Source organism: Pseudophryne corroboree, chromosome 6 (assembly GCF_028390025.1).
Source record: "Pseudophryne corroboree isolate aPseCor3 chromosome 6, aPseCor3.hap2, whole genome shotgun sequence".
NCBI classification, from domain to species: Eukaryota; Metazoa; Chordata; class Amphibia; order Anura; family Myobatrachidae; genus Pseudophryne; species Pseudophryne corroboree.
The window spans coordinates 121,160,527-121,178,005 of record NC_086449.1 but is presented as its reverse complement, the minus strand read 5'-3'; positions in this window follow the sequence as shown (position 1 = coordinate 121,178,005).

Here is a 17,479-nt window from a genome sequence, read left to right as displayed (position 1 = left end):
AATAAGACTCAGATCCACACAATATTGCAATGTTACGCACCACCAGAAAGAGAGAATGCAAAATAAATGCTGGGATGCCTTCTTTCAATAGTTATAAATCTCAACGGTTCCCTGGGTAGAGACTGAGCCGCTCCCCCCACCCCCTTCCTCTCTATGTAAAAGTAACCAGGCAGCCCTCAGCTGACTTTTTAGAGATGTGCAAATATATTAAATGTAAACAGGCACAGTGAAATAGACCGTGTCAACACCACACAGGGCGTTTTCTTCTAGGTGCTATACTATATATATAATTATAGGTACCCCTATTCCATACCTCAGGGACAAAGTTTGCCAATACTGGTTCTGTACATTTTGCATTTTGGAACTGGATATAGCGCACCAAGGTTCTTCCTGTGGTGCTGCTAAGAGAAGTGCACAGATTAAGGACATTTCTGCTACGGGGTACACTGGGCTCCACAGGGAATGACATTGGGGTGTAGAGTAGGATCTTGATCCGAGGCACCAACAGGCTAAAAGCTTTGACCTTCTTCCCAGAATGCATAGCGCCGCCTCCGTGCACAGGAGCTCAGTTTTGTAGTTGGTGCAATGCAGTGCAGGCATACAACAAGGGGGGCTGCTTTAGCAGCCCTGAGAAGAGCTTTTAAAGTGAAAAATGAAGACTTCAAGGGCTGCAGCAGAGGCACTGTGAGTGTTAGATGTCAGTCAGAAATCTCCTGCTGCAGCTCCATCACCTTCCCCAGCGGCGCTGTACACTCCCGCGCCCTGGTTGCCGGGTACTTACAGCAGAGGCTCCGGTTTCTCTCAAGTTAGTCACACACACACCACCGCGGCCCTCCAGGATCGCGTGGCCGCAATCAGGGAGGAGGTAAGTGGGTTCCAAAGACGGGACACGCTGGAAATCGCGATCCCGGGCGTGCTGGCGTGGACACTGTGGTAATACAGGAACCCCACTAGACCACCAGGGATAGGGCACAGGTCGGTTTTGATAAAAAAAAATAAGATTTTAAACCTACCGGTAAATCTTTTTCTCGTAGTCCGTAGAGGATGCTGGGGACTCCGTAAGGACCATGGGGATAGACTGGCTCCGCAGGAGACATGGGCACTTTAAGAAAGACTTTAGGTATGGGTGTGCACTGGCTCCTCCCTCTATGCCCCTCCTCCAGACCTCAGTTAGAGAAACTGTTCCCAGAGGAGACGGACAGTACGAGGAAAGGATTTTAGTTAATCCAAGGGCAAGATTCATACCAGCCACACCAATCACACCGTATAACTTGTGTATTTAGGAAACAGTTAACAGTATGAAAAAACAACGTAGCATCAGTCCAAAACCGATGAAACTATAACATAACCCTTATGTAAGCAAAACTATATACAAGTCTCGCAGAAGTAGTCAGCACTAGGGACAGGCGCCCAGCATCCTCTAAGGACTACGAGAAAAAGATTTAGCGGTAGGTTTAAAATCTTATTTTCTCTTACGTCCTAGAGGATGCTGGGGACTCCGTAAGGACCATGGGGAATATACCAAAGCTCCCATACGGGCGGGAGAGTGCGGATAACTCTGCAGCACCGATTGAGCAAACAGGAGGTCCTCCTCAGCCAGGGTATCAAACTTATAGAACTTTGCAAAGGTGTTTGAACCCGACCAAGTAGCAGCTCGGCATAGTTGTAGTGCCGAGACCCCTCGGGCAGTCGCCCAAGACGAGCCCACCTTCCTAGTGGAATGGGCCTTGACCGATTTTGGTAACGGCAATCCAGCCGTAGAATGCGCCTGCTGAATCGTGTTACAGATCCAGCGAGCAATAGTCTGCTTTGAAGCAGGGGCACCAACCTTGTTGGCTGCATATAGGACAAACAGTGCTTCTGTTTTTCTGACTCTAGCCGTTCTGGCCACGTAAATTTTCAAAGCCCTGACTACATCAAGGGACTCGGAATCCTCCAAGTCTCGCGTAGCCACAGGCACCACAATAGGTTGGTTCATATGAAAAGATGATACCACCTTAGGCAAGAATTGAGGACGGGTCCGCAATTCCGCTCTATCCATATGGAGAACCAGATAGGGGCTTTTATGAGACAAAGCCGCCAATTCCGACACTCGCCTAGCCGAAGCCAAGGCTAATAACATGACCACCTTCCAAGTGAGATATTTTAACTCCACCGTTTGAAATGGTTCAAACCAGTGCGACTTAAGGAAACTCAACACCACGTTAAGGTCCAAAGGCGCCACCGGAGGTATAAAAGGAGGCTGAATATGCAGCACTCCCTTCACAAAAGTCTGTACTTCTGGGAGAGAAGCCAATTCTTTTTGAAAGAAAATGGATAAGGCCGAAATCTGAACCTTAATGGAGCCTAATTTTAGGCCCAAATTCACTCCAGTCTGTAGGAAGTGAAGGAAACGGCCCAGATGGAATTCTTCCGTAGGAGCATTCCTGGCCTCACACCAAGAAACATATTTTCGCCATATACGGTGATAATGTTTTGCAGTCACGTCCTTCCTAGCCTTTATCAGCGTAGGAATGACCTCATCCGGAATGCCTTTTTCCGCTAGGATCCTGCGTTCAACCGCCATGCAGTCAAACGCAGCCGCGGTAAGTCTTGGAACAGACAGGGCCCCTGTTGCAGCAGGTCCTGTCGTAGAGGAAGAGGCCACGGATCTTCTGTGAGCATTTCCAGCAGATCCAGATACCAGGTCCTTCGTGGCCAATCTGGAACAATGAGAATTGTTCTCACTCCTCTTTTTCTTATTATTCTCAACACCTTGGGTATGAGAGGAAGAGGAGGAAACACATAGACCGACTGGAACACCCACGGTGTCACTAGGGCGTCCACAGCTACCGCCTGAGGGTCTTTTGATCTGGCGCAATACCTCTGTAGCTTTTTGTTGAGGCGGGACGCCATCATATCTATCTGGGGCAGTCCCCACTGACTTGCAATCTGTGCGAAGACTTCCTGATGAAGTCCCCACTCTCCTGGAGGGTGTAGTATGGCTGACCGATGGTCTCCTGACCGCCGGTCAGCTTACCGACGCCGGGATCCCGGCAGCATACCGACGCCGGGATCCCGGCGGGGAGGGGCAAGTGCAGCAAGCCCCTTGCGGGCTCGCTGCGCTCGCCACGCTGCGGGCTCGGTGGCGACCTGCGGTCGCCACGGGTTCTATTCCCACTCTATGGGTGTCGTGGACACCCACGAGTGGAAATAGTCCCTGTTGGTCGGCATGCCTACCATCTGGATACTGAGCCGGCGGGATGGTGGAGGAGGTCATGTGACTGTCGGTCAGCAGACCGCCGGTCACATGAATACCACCCCTCCTGGATGCAGGTCGTGTCTGCTGAGGAAGTCTGCTTCCCAGTTGTCCACTCCCGGAATGAACACTGCTGACAGTGCGCTTACATGATTTTCCACCCAGCGAAGAATCCTGGTGGCTTCCGCCATTGCCACTCTGCTCCTTGTGCCGCCTTGGCGGTTTACATGAGCCACTGCGGTGATGTTGTCTGACTGGATCAGAACTGGTTGGTCGCGAAGTAAGGTCTCCGCTTGACGTAGGGCGTTGTATATGGTCTTCAGTTCCAGGATGTTTCTTCCCTGTGTGACTGCTCCCCACCCTCTGAGGCTCGCGTCCGTGGTCACCAGGATCCAGTCCTGAATGCTGAACCTGCGGCCTTCTCAAAGGTGAGCACTCTGCAGCCACCACAGGAGAGACACCCTGGCGCTGGGGGACAGGGTGATCCGCTGATGAATTTGTAGATGTGACCCGAACCACTTGTCCAATAGGTCCCATTGAAAAGTCCTTGCATGGAATATGCCGAAGGGAATGGCTTCGTATGTTGCCACCATCTTTCCCAGGACTTGAGTGCAATGATGTACTGACACTTGTTTTGGTTTCAAGAGGTTCTTGACTAGAGTCATGAGTTCCTGAGCTTTTTCTATCGGAAGAAAAACCCTTTTCTGGTCTGTGTCCAGAATCATGCCCAAGAAGGTCAGACGGGTCGTAGGAACCAGCTGCGACTTCGGGATGTTGAGAATCCAGCCGTGTTGCTGTAACACCCTCAGGGAAAGTGACACGCTGTTCAGTAACTTCTCTCGTGATCTCGCTTTTATGAGGAGATCGTCCAAGTATGGGATAATTGCGACACCCTGCTTGCGCAGGAGCACCATCATTTCCGCCATTACCTTGGTGAAAATCCTCGGGGCCATGGAAAGCCCAAACGGCAACGTCTGAAATTGGTAATGACAATCCTGTACCGCAAATCTCAGGTACGCCTGGTGGGGCGGATAAATGGGAACATGAAGGTATGCATCCTTTATGTCCAGAGATACCATAAACCCCCCCCCCTTCTAGGCTGGCGATGACCGCTCTGAGCGATTCCATCTTGAACTTGAACCTTTTCAAGTATAGGTTTAGGTATTTTAAATTCAAAATGGGTCTGGCCGAACCGTCCGTTTTCGGGACTACAAACAGAGTTGAGTAGTAACCCTTCCCTCTTTGAAGCAGGGGAACCTCGACCACCACTTATTGAAGACACAATTTGCGAATCGCATTTAACACTAACTCCCTTTCTAGGGGAGAAGTCGGTAGAGCCAATTTGAAATACCGGCGAGGAGGCACCTCTTCGAATTCCAGCTTGTAACCCTGAGAAACAATTTCTATTGCCCAGGGATCCAACTGTGAGTGAACCCAGATGTGGCTGAAAAGTCGAAGACGTGCCCCCACTGGGGCGGACTCCTCTATCGGAGCCCCAGCGTCATGCGGTGGATTTTGCAGAGGCCGGGGAGGACTTCTGTTCCTGGGAACTAGCTGTGTTGTGCAGCTTTTTTCCTCTGCCCTTACCTCTGGCAAGAAAGGACTATCCACGTACTCTTTTGCTTCTATTTGAACGAAAGGACTGCATTTGATAATGTGTCGCTTTCTTAGTCTGTGAGGGAACATAAGGCAAAAAATTAGATTTACCTGCCGTAGCTGTGGAGACGAGGTCCGAGAGACCTTCCCCAAACAATTCCTCACCCTTGTAAGGCAAAACCTCCATATGCCTCTTCGAGTCGGCATCACCTGTCCACTGCCGGGTCCATAAGACTCGCCTAGCAGAAATAGACATAGCGTTTATTCTGGAACCCAGTAGACTAATGTCTCTTTGAGCATCTCTCATATATAAGACAGCATCTTTTATATGCCCTAGGGTCAATAAAATGGTATCCTTATCTAGGGTCTCAATATCCGCTGATAATGAATCTGTCCATGCTGCTACAGCGCTACAAACCCAGGCCGACGCAATCGCCGGTCTGAGTAAAGTACCAGAATGTGTGTAAATTGACTTCAAGGTAACCTCCTGCTTGCGGTCAGCAGGGTCCTTGAGGGTAGCCGTATCTTGGGATGGCAGCGCTATCTTTTTTGATAAGCGTGTCAATGCTTTGTCTACCCTAGGGGAGGATTCCCAACGTATCCTGTCCGTTGGCGGGAAAGGATACGCCATAAGAATCCTTTTGGGAATCTGCAGTTTTTTGTCTGGAGATTCCCTCGCTTTTTCACACAACTCGTTCAACTCATGTGAGGAGGGAAAAGTTACCTCAGGTTTCTTTCCCTTATACATGTGTACCCTCGTGTCAGGGACAGGGGGTTCCTCCGTGATATGCAAAATATCTTTTATTGCAATAATCATATAACGAATACATTTAGCCACTTTTGGCTGTAACTTTGCATCATGGTAGTCGACACTGGAGTCAGAATCCGTGTCGGTATCTGTGTCTCCTATTTGGGATAGTGGGCGCTTTTGAGACCTCGAAGGTCCCGGCGACATAGGGACAGACATGGGTTAACTCCCTGACTGTTCCCTAGCTTCAGCTTTGTCTAATCTTTTGTGCAATAAATTGACATTAGCACTTAAAACATTCCGCATATCCATCCAGTCAGGTGTCGGCGCTGCCGACGGAGACCTCACTTTCATACGCTCCCCCTCCTCCCTAGGCGAGCCTTCCACCTCAGACATGTCGACACACGCGTACCGACACACCACACACACAGGGAAACTCTTATCTGAAGACAGTTTCCCCACCAGGCCCTTTGGAGAGACAGAGAGAGAGTATGCCAGCACACACCCCAGCGCTATATGACCCAGGAAAAAAACACCAAATGTTTACCCAGTAGCGCCTTTTTATATGTATATGCGCCAATTATGTGCCCCCCCCCTTGAAAACCCTCTGTCACCGTGAGTAAGCAGGGGAGAGTCCGGGGAGCTTCCTCTCAGCGCTGTGCTGTGGAGAAAATGGCGCTGGTGAGTGCTGAGGGAGAAGCCCCGCCCCCTCTGCGTCTGGCTTCTGTCCCGCTCAAAATTCTTAAAAAACTGGCGGAGGCTCTTTATATACATGTACAGTGCCCAGCTGTACATGTATATATGTAATTTTGCCAAAGGAGAGGTTTATATGCTGCCCAGGGCGCCCCCCCTGCGCCCTGCACCCTTACAGTGACTGCCGTGTGTGAGGTGAATGGGAGGAATGGCGCACAGCGTTACTGCTGTGCGTTACCTCTGTGAAGATCAAGAAGTCTTCTGCCGCCTCTGAAGTCTTCTTTTCTTCTCATACTCACCCGGCTTCTATCTTCTGGCTCTGCAAGGAGGACGGCGGCGCGGCTCTGGGACGGATGGCGAGGGTGAGACCTGCGTACCAATCCCTTTGGAGCTAATGGTGTCCAGTAGCCTAAGAAACAGAGCCTTGAAACTCACAGAAGTAGGTCTGTTTCTCTCTCCTCAGTCCCTCGATTCAGGGAGTCTGTTGCCAGCAGGCTCCGTGAAAATAAAAAACCTAACTAAAATTCTTTCTAACAGGAAACTCAGGAGAGCTACCTGTAATGCACCCAGTCTCCACTGGGCACAGTATCAAACTGAGGTCTGGAGGAGGGGCATAGAGGGAGGAGCCAGTGCACACCCATACCTAAAGTCTTTCTTAAAGTGCCCATGTCTCATGCGGAGCCCGTCTATCCCCATGGTCCTTACGGAGTCCCCAGCATCCTCTAGGATGTAAGAGAAATGTTTATTATACAGCCCACAGTACCCGGTGGTGAAGTCCAGCAAGGGGATAAGGCTCTGACCTGTAGCCCCTCCCTCAGCCCCAGGGCGCCACCTAATTGAAAGACAACTATTTTATAAACCTTTCTTGTAGTGGAACAAAGACAATTTAAGCTTAAAATACACCTAGAAAAAAAAAAAGATCTTGTCACATGCAAGAATAGCAGTAGCCTTTGTACTTCTTACACACTGGGACAAGACTCAGGAGGACTCTGTGTGTGTCTCTAACTCTAGCTCTAACTCTAGACCAAATGGTTTAGTTGAATAACTGTTTACACAGGACTCAGACACCCAGGCGGGGTGGAGGAGAAGCTGGGATCCCTGTGTCACTTACAGCTCTCTCCACCCTTCTATCTCTCCTCTGGTCAGAAAGCTCTGTCGGTAGCTCATGAAACGTGATATTCCTGTGTCTCTGCACACTGTCCTGCTCGCATTCTGGCTGCTGGTTCTGCTGCTGCTTAAGAGGGAAAGCTAGTGATGTCAGTGTGCTCTGGCTGGGGGGCTCCTTGACATGGGGGGGCCCAGGGTACAGTATGACCTGCATCCCCCCCTTAATCTGGCTATGTGTGTGTGTGTGCATATAGATGATGTGTGACCTCCATTTCGTGTATCTCACTCAGATTGCTATCCCTATATTCTATAACCTGAGGGGGCTAGGTGCATCAGGTTTATCATTTAATATAGGTATTTCACAAGATATACTCTGTATGTATTTTTCTCTGTGATTTCTAGTCACCATATACCTCTTGAATTCCCTGTTTGTGCTGATACACTGCACAGGGGGTTCTTGTCAGGTATTGTGCTGCTGATATTGTACTGGGTTGCCTTGCATTGAGCTTTCGAATATGTCAGCTACAAAGGGCAATGGTGCTGGGGCTGATCCCACATTGCGTGGTGGTGACGCTGCAGACACATTTGAGGAAAATATAGCAGCTGAGGGTTCAGGTTCTGGGGGTTCCCCGCCCCCCAGTGGGATCGTAGCAAAGGGGGTTCAAAATGACCCGCCTTGGGCTATTTTCTCCACGCTATTGAATACGCTGGTAACTAGACTAACGCCCCCTATGGGACCTCCTGTGCCGGTACAACCGCTTATGGTTCCTGCGGTTAACCTGCCATGGGCAGATCAACTGTCTGCTCAGTTACAGCAACTGAACCAATCACCGACTACTCAGAAGTCTAACCCTCGCCCGCCTAAGATCAAGGGGTCCTCTAAGCAGGCCATTACTTCCTCACAACTCACCAACGTCCCAGACACCTCGTCTGACGAGGATGGCGTTTATACTGACCCCACAGATTCTGATCCTGACGCTTCTGATGGGGAATCTGTTTCACAGGTGGATGTTCCTAACTTGTTGGAAGCTATCGGGCTCATTCTTCAAATTACTGATGACCCGGAGCCTGATGCTGCCCCTAAGAAACCGGACAGATTTAAACATCAGAAGGTGGTTAAACAAGTTTTACCTCATTCTGACCATTTAGTTGACATACGTCAGGAGTCCTGGGAAAATTCAGAAAAGAAATTCACGCCTCACAATTAGATGCTGGCTCGCTATCCCCTCGCTGCAGAGCTAAGTAAAAATTGGGAGATACCCCCACCAGTGGATTCGCAGGTGGCGCGGCTGGTGGTATCCTCGGCTCTGCCAGTAACTACAGTCACGTCTCTGAAAGAACCGACGGATAAGCGTGTGGAGGGTTGTTTAAAGGCGATTTACACCCTAGCGGGTGCTGTGCATCGGCCCACCATTGCAGCGACACAGGCTGCAAAGGCAATTGAAGTGTGGGCTCAGGAGCTGGAAGCTGAGATGTCTTCCAACGCATCTGATCATGCTAGACAATGCTTATCGTTTATTGTCTCAGCTTCTCATTACATTAAAGAGGCGGCTTCCGATGCCGGTATTCTGGCGGCCAAGGATTCTACTACGTCCATACTGGCTCGCCGGATTCTATGGTTGCGGTCCTGGTCCGTGGATCTGGACTCTAAGAAAACCCTGGAGGTACTCCATTTTAAGGGAGACATCCTTTTCGGAGAAGACCTCAACAAGATTGCGGCTGACTTAGCTTCGGCTAAAACAGCTTGTCTACCTAGTACTGCTCCTTCGGTACTGAAGGCTAAGAGTACTTCCTTTTGCTCCTTTCGTCCTTCAGGGAAAGCAAAGGGTCAGGCGTATCCAAAACAGACTTGCACTTCCAAACCCAATAAGCCCAAACCCAAACGGGCCTGGGATGCCCGTCAGCCTGCTTCCAAGACTGACAAGCCTGCCGCATGACAGGGCGGGCCACCCTCTGGGGGATGACTTCTAGGGTATACCCAGGAATGGTTGAAGACCACTTCCGATGCCTGGGTACGGGAAGTCGTCACTTGAGGTTACGCCGTATCCTTCGAAAATCGCCCCCCTTATCGATTTTGCCTGACAGACGTCCCTTCGGATCAGGTGAAGGCAAAAACTCTTAATTCGGTGGTACAGTCTCTCCTGGACACAGGAGTGGTAGTACAGGTGCCTCTGGCTCAGAGAGGCAAGGGGTACTATTCACCGCTGTTCCTAGTCCCGAAACCGAATGGGTCCTTCCGGCCCATTCTCAACCTCAAGTCCTTGAACAAATTTGTGAGGGTCTCCAAGTTTCGTATGGAAACTCTTCGCTCTATTGTTCTGGACCTGGAACCTGGGGATTATATGGTCTCCTTGGACATACAGGATGCTTACCTGCATATTTCCGTTTCAATGTCGCATCAGCAATACCTGAGGTTTGCGGTTGGCAACCTCCATTACCAATTTCGGGCGTTACCTTTTGTTTGACAACGGCTCCGCGAGTTTTCACCAAGGTCATGCCGGTAATGACGGCTGTACTCCGCCATCAAGGGGTCAGGATCCTACCGTACCTGGACAACTTGTTGATCCTGGCAAATTCCCCTAAAATTCTCCTACACCATCTGGATCTGACTATCCAGTTTCTGCAAGCCCACGGGTGGCTCATCAACTGGAAGAAATCTTCCCTGGTCCCTGCTCAGAGCATGGTGCACCTGGGGGTGATGTTGGACACTCACAAACAGCGGTTGTTCTTATCTCAGGAGAAAAGTCCTGAAGCTTCAGGACAGGATTCGATGCTTCCCATCTCATCCGCAAGTGTCGATACATTCGGCAATGCAAGTGCTAGGTCTCATGGTGTCGGCTTTCGACATGGTGGAGTACGCTCAATTACATCTGCAGAAGCAGATTCTTGCCAAGTGGGATGGCCTGCCTCACTGGATCAGGTCTCAAATGATCTCCTTGTCTCCGGAGGTCCGTTTGTCACTGAGCTGGTGGCTTCAGGACCAACGATTGAGCAAGGGTCGTCCCTTCTGGATCTCCAGCTGGGTCCTTCTGATGACGGACGCCAGTCTGAGAGGTTGGGGCGCGGTGTTGGAGCAACACTCCCTTCAGGGTCAGTGGACCAAGGAGGAGTCTCTCCTCCCGATAAACATTCTGGAATTGCGGGCGGTGTTCAACTCATTGAACAGACCTGTTCAAGTACAGTCGGACAACGCCACCACGGTGACAAATCAATCATCAAGGCGGCACTTGAAGCCGCATGGCAATGAGGGAAGTATCACGGATTCTTCACTGGGCGGAACGCCATCTGCCAGCCATATTGGCAGTATTCATTCCGGGGGTTCTAAACTGGGAAGCGGACTTTCTCAGTCGTCAGGATGTACACACCGGAGAATGGAGCCTCCATCCAGAAGTGTTTTAACTCCTCGTGGACAGGTGGGGCCTTCCAGATGTGGACCTGATGGCGTCTCGACACAATCACAAGGTTCCGGTCTTCGGAGCAAGGACAAGGGATCCTCAAGCAGCATTCGTGGACGCTCTGGCAATTCCATGGGACTTTCGGCTGCCGTACGTGTTCCCTCCGGTGTCACTCCTGCCCAGAGTAATAAGGAAGTTCAAGCAAGAAGGAGGAATCCTAATTCTGATTGCTCCCGCGTGGCCTAGACGGCATTGGTTCTCAGACCTTCAGAGTCTCTCGATAGAGCGTCCCCTTCTACTTCCACAATGCCCAGATTTCCTCGTTTAGGGCCCTTGTGTACATCAGGATTTAGCCCGGTTGGCTTTGATGGCGTGGCTCTTGAAGCTTCCGTCTTGAGGGCCAAAGGATTTTCTGAGGCGGTCATTCAAACCATGTTGAAGGCCCGTAAGCAGTCTTCTGCTCGGATTTACCATAGGATCTGGAATGCTTACTTTACTTGGTGCGCTTCTAACAATTATGACGTTTACAACTTTTGGCCTTCCTACAACAGGGCCTGGACTTGGGCCTTCGTCTGGCCTCCATCAAAGTCATATTTCTGCCTTGTCGGTTTGGTATCAGAGAAAAATCGCGACCTTACCTGATGTGCACACGTTTAACTCAGGGTGTGTTGCGGATTCAACCTCCTTATGTCCCGCCTGTGGCTCCTTGGGACATGTCGGTTGTTCTGGAGGCGTTGCAAAGGTATCCGTTTGAGCTTCTTGAATCTGCAGACCTTAAGTGGCTTTCTCTTAAGGTAGTGTTTCTGCTTGCTATTGCCTCTGCTAGTCGGGTGTCGGATTTGGGTGCCTTGTCTTGTAGGTGACCATATCTGATTTTTCACAGTGATCGGGCGGTTCTTAGAACACGTCCCGGGTATTTACCTAAGGTGGCATCTTCTTTCCACCTTAATCAGGAGATTGTGGTTCCGGCCTTTGCCTCTCCTGAGTTGTCTTCCAAAGAGCGGTCTTTGGATGTGGTACGTATCTATGTGAAAAGGACTGCTTACCTTCGGAAGTCGGATTCTCTCTTTGTACTGTTTGGTTTTCACAAACATGGCTGGCCTGCTCACAATCAGACCCTGGCCAGATGGATTAGAATGGTGATTGCACATGCTTATGTACAGGCTGGTCTTCCAGCTCCTGCTAACATTAAGGCCCATTCTACTCGATCTGTTGGACCTTCTTGGGCGGCACGTCGTGGTGCGACCCTTGAACAATTGTGCAAGGCGGCTACGTGATCCTCAGTGAACACCTTCATAAGGCTCTATGCCTTCGATACTTCTGCCTCCCAGGATGCTTCCTTTGGACGCCGGGTTCTTGTGCCCGCTACAGTGCGTCCCCTCCCATAAGGAACTGCTTTAGGACATCCCCAATGTCATTCCCTGTGGAGCCCAGTGTACCCCGCAGCAGAAATCAAAATTTATGGTAAGAACTTACCGTTGTTAAATCTCTTTCTGCGAGGTACACTGGGCTCCACAGGGCGCCCACCCTGACGCACTTAGCTTCTTTGGGTTGGTAAGGCATTAGCCGCTGACACCTTCTCCTGTCGTGAGAATGTGGTATACGTGGATACTAACGGTTGTCGTCTCTTTTACCTGTTACTGCATGGGACTGGTTAACAAAAACTGAGCTCCTGTGCACGGAGGCGGGGTTATAGAGGAGGTGGCGCTATGCATTCTGGGAAGAAGGTCAAAGCTTTTAGCCTGTTGGTGCCTCGGATCAAGGAGGTCATTCCGAGTTGTTCGCTCGTTGACGATTTTCGCAACGGAGCAAATAAGGCAAAAATGCGCATGCGCTAAGTATTTTTGCACAAAACTTGGTAGATTTACTCACGGCCGAACAAAGAATTTTCATCGTTGAAGTGATCGTAGTGTGACTGACAGGAAGTGGGTGTTTCTGGGCGGAAACTGACCATTTTCTGGGAGTGTGTGGAAAAACGCAGGCGTGCCAGGATAAAAACGCAGGTGTGTCTGGAGAAACGGGGGAGTGGCTGGCCGAACGCAGGGCGTGTTTGTGACGTCAAACTAGGAACGAAATGGGCTGAGCCGATCGCAGTGTAGGAGTAAGTCTCGAGCTACTCAGAAACTGCTAAGAATTATTTATTTTCAAGTCTGCTACTCTTTCGTTGGCAATTCTGCAAAGCGAAGATACACTCCCAGAGGGCGGCGGCCTAGCGTGCGCAATGCTGCTAAAAGCAGCTAGCGAGCGAACAACTCAGAATGACCATCCAAGAACCTACTCTACACCAGTGGCGTGCGGTGAGGTCGGTGGCTGGGGAGGCACAAGCAGCCTTTCATCCCCCCCCCCCCCCCCATAGAGTGGGGTAAAAAAAAAAAAAAAAAGTGTAGCCCCCCCCCCCCCCACATTCGTGAAACCAGCACCGAGCAGAACCAGCTACGGGGGGGGGGGGTAATGCCATAGCAGGGGAGACACTCGGTATGGGGTCCCCCTGCCATAACATTAATCTGCCCCCGCAAACCAGTCAGCCCAGGGCTGGAATTCCTCGGAAGTGGGGACCCCAAAAAATAAACATGGGGTCCCCCTCCCGAGCAATAACCAGCACTGGGCTGATAGCCCAGTGCTATGCCCCGCACCCCTGGTGGCGGTGGGTGCGGGGTTCATAGTTAATATTGTTCTTGACAGGTGGCCTACAGGTCCCAGCAAGCCTGCCCAGCATGCTGGCACTTGGAGAACCACAAGTGCCAGCATGCCCGGACATAAATGGCCAGCTGGCATCTGTGGTCCACCTGTAAAGAACAGTAATATTGTTCTTTACAGGTGGCCAACGGGTCCCAGCAAGCCTGCCCCAGCATGCTGGCACATGGAGAACCACAAGTGCCAGCATGCCCGGACATAAATGGCCTGCTGGCACCTGTTCTCCACCTGTAAAGAAAATATTAAAATAAAAACACCAGTCTCTTTTAAAAAAAAATAGTTTATTTGACAGGGTCTTCACCTGGGGGCGGCGGCCTTTAAGCTCTTTTGCATGGCCGCCGCCTCCCCAGGGCTTCCGGCGTCTTCACCTGGGGGGCGCCACCTCCCCAGGGCTTCCGGCGTCTTCACCTGGGGGGCGCCACCTCCCCAGGGCTTCCAGCGTCTTCCTCCGGCGTCTTCACCTGGGAGGTGGCGGCCATTAAGCTCTTTTGCATGGCCGCCGCCTTCCCCAGGACTTCCAGTGTCTTCACCTGGTGGGCGGCGGCTGCTAAGCTCTTTTGCATAGCCGCCGCCCATCCAGGACTTCCGGCATCTTCAGCCTTCAGGAGCTCTTCTCCGCTCCTCCTCCGCCGTCGGACTGACAGCCGCTCCCTCGCGCTGACTTATATAAGTCAGCCAGAGGGGGCGGAGCGATGACGCAGCGAGCCGTGATTGGCTCGCGGCGGCCATCTTCAATTTCAAAAATGACGCTGAGGCGCCATTTTTGAAATGGGTTACCGCTCCGCTGCCAAACTCTGCATCGCCGCCGCCCGCACCTCCGCCGTCACCCGCCCTCCGCCGCCTACACCTCCGCCGCCAGGACCTCCGCCGACACCCGCACCTCCGCCGCCTGCACCTCCGCCGACACCCGCACCTCCGCCGCGCCCACAACAGTGATTGACAGCGGATCCAGTGACGGATCCGCTGGCCAATCACTGTGGCCAGACTGACAGGGGACGTGCTTTCATAGGTTGAAAGCACGTCCCTGTGTGAAAGCGGCACCACTAATGGTGCCGCTTTCCTATGCTATTTCAATGGGCTTTTAATGCCCATTGCTAGGACCCGCCCGCTCCCGCCCCCCGCTCCCCATACTTTTCCCTATCTGACCGGGAGGCACCGCGATCGGTGCCTCCCAACCCTATTTAGACAGGGATAATGGTTACATTGATATAAAGGAGATACTTATGACACAGAATATGTGTCATAAGTATCTTCTTTATATTATTTTAATTATTAACGACAGGGGAGGCACTGCCTCCCCTGACTGCACGTCCCTGCTCTACACCCCAATGTCATTCCCTGTGGAGCCCAGTGTACCGCGCAGAAGAGATTTAACAACGGTAAGTTCTTACCAGAAATCTCGTTTTCTTTACATATATATGTGTACATATATATATATATATATATATATATATATATATATATATATATGTGTATGTATATATACATGTGTATGTATATATACATGTGTATGTATATATACATGTGTATATATATACACACATGTGTATATATATACATGTGTATATATATACATGTGTATATATATATATATATATATATATATATATATATATTAGAAGAAATAGGTAAGATCTAAGCGACCGCTGGTGGCAATAAATTCTATGGACTGCGAAAATATCTTACAAAGATTTTGGGGTTTATTACAGAACAAGAAGTCATAAAATGTAAAAAATAGAGAGTCGCGATTTAACAATAGTATCAAGGGCTAAAATTAGTAAGCGATAAAAAATAAGATTTTACTTACCGATAAATCTATTTCTCGTAGTCCGTAGTGGATGCTGGGACTCCGTCAGGACCATGGGGAATAGCGGCTCCGCAGGAGACAGGGCACAAAATTTAAAAGTTTGACCACTAGGTGGTGTGTACTGGCTCCTCCCCCTATGACCCTCCTCCAAGCCTCAGTTGGGATACTGTGCCCGGACGAGCGTACACAATAAGGAAGGATTTTGAATCCCGGGTAAGACTCATACCAGCCACACCAATCACACCGTACAACTTGTGATCTGAACCCAGTTAACAGTATGACAAACGTAGGAGCCTCTGAACAGACGGCTCACAACAATAACAACCCGATTTTTTTGTAACAATAACTATGTACAAGTATTGCAGACAATCCGCACTTGGGATGGGCGCCCAGCATCCACTACGGACTACGAGAAATAGATTTATCGGTAAGTAAAATCTTATTTTCTCTGACGTCCTAGTGGATGCTGGGACTCCGTCAGGACCATGGGGATTATACCAAAGCTCCCAAACGGGCGGGAGAGTGCGGATGACTCTGCAGCACCGAATGAGAGAACTCCAGGTCCTCCTTAGCCAGGGTATCAAATTTGTAGAATTTTACAAACGTGTTCTCCCCTGACCACGTAGCTGCTCGGCAGAGTTGTAATGCCGAGACCCCTCGGGCAGCCGCCCAAGATGAGCCCACCTTCCTTGTGGAATGGGCCTTGACAGATTTAGGCTGTGGCAGGCCTGCCACAGAATGTGCAAGTTGAATTGTGCTACAAATCCAACGAGCAATCGTCTGCTTAGAAGCAGGAGCACCCAGCTTGTTGGGTGCATACAGTATAAACAGCGAGTCAGATTTTCTGACTCCAGCCGTCCTTGAAATATATATTTTCAATGCTCTGACAACGTCCAGCAACTTGGAATCCTCCAAATCGCTAGTAGCCGCAGGCACCACAATAGGCTGGTTCAGGTGAAACGCTGAAACCACCTTAGGCAGAAAGTGAGGACGCGTCCGCAGTTCTGCCCTGTCCGAATGGAAAATCAGATATGGGCTTTTATACGATAAAGCCGCCAATTCTGACACTCTCCTGGCTGAAGCCAGGGCCAGTAGCATGGTTACTTTCCATGTAAGATATTTCAAATCCACCGATTTGAGTGGCTCAAACCAATGGGATTTGAGAAAATCCAAAACTACATTAAGATCCCACGGTGCCACTGGGGGCACAACCGGGGGCTGTATATGTAGTACTCCTTTTACAAAAGTCTGGACTTCAGGAACTGAAGCCAATTCTTTCTGGAAGAAAATCGACAGGGCCGAAATTTGAACCTTAATGGACCCTAATTTGAGGCCCATAGACAATCCTGTTTGCAGGAAATGTAGGAATCGACCCAGTTGAAATTCCTCCGTCGGGGCCTTCCTGGCCTCACACCACGCAACATATTTTCTCCAAATGCGGTGATAATGTTGTGCAGTCACCTCCTTCCTGGCTTTTACCAGGGTAGGAATGACCTCTTCCGGAATGCCTTTTTCCCTTAGGATTCGGCGTTCAACCGCCATGCCGTCAAACGCAGCCGCGGTAAGTCTTGGAATAGACACGGTCCCTGCTGAAGCAGGTCCCGTCTTAGAGGTAGAGGCCACGGATCTTCCGTGAGCATCTCCTGAAGTTCCGGGTACCAAGTTCTTCTTGGCCAATCCGGAGCCACGAGTATCGTTCTTACTCCCCTTTGCCGTATAATTCTCAGTACTTTTGGTATGAGAGGCAGAGGAGGAAACACATACACTGACTGGTACACCCATGGTGTTACCAGAGCGTCTACAGCTATTGCCTGAGGGTCTCTTGACCTGGCGCAATACCTGTCCAGTTTTTTGTTGAGGCGGGACGCCATCATGTCCACCATTGGTCTTTCCCAATGGACCACAATCATGTGGAAGACTTCTGGATGAAGTCCCCACTCTCCCGGGTGCAGATCGTGTCTGCTGAGGAAGTCTGCTTCCCAGTTGTCCACTCCCGGGATGAACACAGCTGACAGTGCTAACACATGATTTTCTGCCCAGCGGAGAATCCTTGCAGCTTCTGCCATTGCCCTCCTGCTTCTTGTGCCGCCCTGTCTGTTTACGTGGGCGACTGCCGTGATGTTGTCCGACTGAATCAACACCGGCTGACCCTGAAGCAGAGGTTTTGCCAGGCTTAGAGCATTGTAGATTGCTCTTAGCTC